At 26.9% G+C, this 4,846-nt stretch overlaps 1 non-coding gene across 1 annotated transcript; it reads left to right on the top strand.

The window, feature by feature from the left end:
- Positions 1–4,355: 4,355 nt before the first annotated feature.
- On the top strand, positions 4,356–4,429 carry Trnan-guu. The gene has a single exon. It is a non-coding gene; the product is annotated as a tRNA-Asn (tRNA).
- The last annotated feature ends 417 nt before the right edge of the window (positions 4,430–4,846 follow it).

Here is a 4,846-nt window from a genome sequence, read left to right as displayed (position 1 = left end):
TTTAAGCTTCCATGTAAAAACTAATATTTCAAAAATACCATGATGCTGGATTTTATTTTTAAAATGACTATAATATACACAGTTATATACTCACATAGCGTGTGTCATGTGTATTTTATATGAAATAGATTAGTTGCATAAAATGTTTTGCCGACTGGTGCCATATTCCATAATGTATGTTTATATAATATATTATATTTTTAAACAATAATTAATCATATTTAATTTATTTAAATACTATGTAAAAGTCGAAATAAAGATGGAAATTAGCACGCACATAAACAAAAATTGAATTTCATTATTACTATTTTTTTTGTATGCATTGTAACCTACCTACCTCCCTAATATATCATTTTGTTATTGTATATAATTTTTAAATATTCATATTGTGTTTAAAAAAAAAAATATATAGGAAAATGTGTTGGACTAAAATTTTTAGTCTACATATTATAGTAGTTATGTATTAGTTTATAGGACCAAGGAATGTGTATATTATATTTAATATAAAACTTATGTACGTAGTATACGTTCTGCATTGAATAATATGAACAATTCATCTATTGAATTCAGACTATGAATTAATACGTATAACTGTATAAGTGTTTTTACCGAAAGTGTTTAATTACAGTAACATTATAATAAGACAAAAGAACAAATACTCGAGATAATAATATTATTCAGCCTATATAACTACCTCTATATTTCAGGTACCTAGGTATTATTGTTAAGTATGGAACCTATATCTATGACTATAATATTACAGGATTTATCGTTGATCAATATATTATGTTAATCACAGTTGGGCAAGGTTTAGTTATGTTAAAACTGTTTACTGAGAAAATACAGAAATATTAGGTATCATTTAACAATTTTTTATGCATATTTATTTATATATATTAATTATTTTGCTATAGGTCAGCGAGGCGTTTATTAAATCAAACGACCGAAATAACTATACACGGTTTATATAGTATAACTAATAATAAATAGTTATAATTTGCTATAGCCTATAGGTGATTACTGATTAATAAGGAAAGGTACAATGTTTACCAGATAACTGTGATACTATACTGGATGAAAAATAAACATAATACATTTAAGACATTCATTAAATATGTTTGAAAAAAAAAATTATTCAAACGGTAGTAAACACTGGACAAATAGGTTTTCTAAAGGTACCAAAAATATTATTATAAATCTGTTTAATGCAAAAACATAGTATCATGTCGGAGTAAAAACTAATGTTAGAAATTTAAATTAGAGTTTATAAAAATATACATAATGATAATAAACAGACCATATTATTATACAAAATAAAGAGATTAAAATACATTTTAGTTTTTACTATTTTATAAAACATTTTTCTGGACAAAAAACTAAATAACAATTATTTATTGTAGTTAGTACTTGTATGCACTATACGCATGAATTTATATTGCATAAGTACAACTAACTTATAATAATTATTTCATTATTATTAGTTTACTATTTATGGCTGATGTTAATAACTTTTATTAGAACATATTGTAATAGAACTGTTTGAACTAACATGAATTTAAAAATGAAGCTCGCAAAACAGATAGGTAAATTAAAGCTTAAAAAAAATATTTTCCTAGGAACTTTCGTTATTTATTTGGTCATGTTTGATTTACCTCGGTACCACGTTAAAGTATAACTGTAACACTTTATTTTTAATTTAAATTTATAATAAAATATCGTTTAATTCTTAATTCTTAACCCAGTTTCATTAGATTTGCATGTAGATAAATACTCATAAATATTTACTAAGGTATTTTATAATTTACTAGTAGGTAATTTGTCAACAATGAGTATAATACTCTAAAATATGGGAAGGAGCACCTGCTATATTAATTTCGTATCAATCTAAATTTATTACATCTAATACCTACAACATAAGTTATTAAACTTATTCCAACAATTAATTAAATAATAATTAAATGCAACCAAACAATAAATTAAAAAACTTATCAAAATTTTAGATGAGAAAATTTATAATTAATACTAAAACATGGACGCTTTTTTTGGAAGTAAAATAAATTAGTGTCATAAATTGGGGTTGTATAGCTAACCAAAAGTGAGATTAATTTGACTATGAAAATGAAAAATTTGAACACTAACTCATGTTATTTATGCATTCATATAAGGTATAATACGATTGCAATAGAAATTCACTATCATAATATTCAGAAGGCAACTACCACTATAATGCGCTTTCATAATCTTTCATTGAGTATATAGTTTCTAAAAGAAGTTTTTTGGTAGGCATATAATAATAATTATTATGTAACTTCTTAACTGGTTCATTTAATGTCCATTTTAATAACTTTGAATAACATTAATAACTATTCGAAAATAATTAAATCTTCACAAAATGGGATTAATAATTAAAAACGACTGACAATCAATAGTAAAATTTGATATCATACTCTGACAAAGCGCAGTTAGACAAGGTTTGATTTTAGATTTGAAAGACTATACCCGTAGTGTATGCACATCATTTTTTATAAAGTTTCTGAAATTGGTTCATTATTGTGTCTGCGACAAAGGCAATAGTATTTTGTTAGATTAAAAATTAAAAGTATTATACGCTGGCACGCTGGTTTCTGCTTTGAGGCAATAATGCCTTAAAAAATTAAAATTAATTGGTATCAACATTAATTATTTTTCCGTGAAAAAATACTTTATACATAGAAAAGTTATAAGAATATTCATAAATGGTTCAATTAATAGTTACGTAAAGAGTACCCGTATTTGCATATCGGCTATATTTTATTTTTGTTTGATGTCGAACGTTTTTTGTTGTTTGTTAATGTTTTTAACACTAAAACAATAATTTTGATACCTATACAGGTGTAGGTAGGTATTATACAGATGAAAAACATACCAATGCATATCGAGAATAATATGGAGTATATTATTTTATAGACACGTGTTTTGTTAAAGTTAAAATCTCTTGGAAAATCCTCTAAAATAACTCTAAATGTATTTGTACTAATGTTAATAGTAATGTCTATAACACTGGAGTTATTGAAATTACTTTTTTAAACATGTAATGTACCTCTTTATATTTAAAAACAATAATGAAAATCAAAAACCATAAGTCTAAAACAATAAGCTTTTTTTCAAAATTATTTTCGACTTAATTTAATATCATCATTGGCGGGTTATGTATACATTTATGACAAAAAAAAAATATATATATATATAACAACGTGTACTTCTATAATAAATATTTTGTATTATTTATTTGTTGACATTAAAATATATTGTAAAGGAAAAATAAATTAAATTTTTTAAATTTTTAATGGTAATTTTTATACTTAAAACTCTGTAGGGAGTCCTATGCTACAACCCTCCATTAAATCCAGTCCTGTAGAGTGTAGTATTACTACACCTATAATCTTTATAAAATACTGCAGAGGACGTATTAAAATCGTCATCGTCGTAAAACGTTTATCGCTCGGTATACTTTTTTAGTATCCGTTTAAAATTTAAATTCATCGGGTATAACTACCTCGACGCGAGTGTTGTCATTAAAAAAAAAAAACTAAAAATAACGATTGTTCGAAATCCGATTGCAGATAGTTCATTGATCCAAGGTACTAAAATTTGAACAACTTACGAGGGTAGTACTTTATTTCTCATAGGGAGTGTTATTGATTATCGCAACAACCATATATGTGCAAATGGTCTATAAATAGTAAATACCTATTAAGGGCGAACAAAACGTACAACAAGGGTCTCACTTCCCAATCACAAAAATGCCCCAATTCTCATCGCATTACAATAATATTCCTTAAATATTTTTATCCAACAATAATTATTTTAAGTACCTACGTTGTGAGTTGTGACGTACGTTGCCTGTTAGAATTATATTTTTTGTTATACACACGTATAGATTTATTATTACGGTTTATGAGTAGTTTGTGGTACTAGTAGGCTGTAAAATCTAGGGTGTTATAAAGTGCGTGTCCTTTTCGAATTGCATCTTTTTACGTAACGTCAATCACCTAGATTTACAAAACAAAATCCTCATACGTAGACGCCTCACTAATGTCTGTACTTAGAAGTCGTCTACACTCTGCCTATTCATCGGTACCTACCAATAACTTTTGATTTTTACTTATTTTGCGTTTTTCTGCTCACGATACTCATATTACATAAACAGCACGTTCATACGTTAGGTTAGGTGGAACTGCGATAACCGCAGTCGTAGTTTTTAATAATTATAAACCGGTATGTGGAGTTTTGTTGGATGTATTTGAAAACCATTAAGACGTATTAGTCGATCCGGTTTACTGAACAACTGTCGAAACAACTTCAAAGTTCAACGGGCCTCCGTGGCGCAATTGGCTAGCGCGTTCGGCTGTTAACCGAAAGGTTGGTGGTTCAAGCCCACCCGGGGGCGACAATTTTTTTTGCACTTTTTCCCACTTATTTTTCACGAAAACAATAGAAATTATTTCAACTTAAAGTGCATGCGGCGAATTAACGTATCACGTAATTACCTGCTACGTAAGAGGTTGCGTGGTGTTTAACGAAAGGCGTTTTAGCGTCGATTAAATGCTTTCTATAGGTATAGGTACCTACTTTTTTGATTACTTGGCTAGGTCTCGGTTGAATATTAGCTTCCAAAATATTATAAACCAATTATTATTTAATTGGTGCCCAAAATAATAAAAAAAGTTTTAAAAATGAAATTTTTTTTACATATTTAATTATTATGCTTGTTTGCTAAATTATCATGACTATTTCAAAGTTCCATTAAAAGTTTTGTCTTAAATTAATTATTTAAAACGTTTAGGAAAACTTACGAACGTTATTA

The sequence above is a fragment of the Myzus persicae genome, unplaced genomic scaffold (assembly GCF_001856785.1).
Source record: "Myzus persicae strain clone G006 unplaced genomic scaffold, MPER_G0061.0, whole genome shotgun sequence".
Lineage (NCBI taxonomy): Eukaryota > Metazoa > Arthropoda > Insecta > Hemiptera > Aphididae > Myzus > Myzus persicae.
This window is presented reverse-complemented; position numbering and strand designations above follow the sequence as displayed.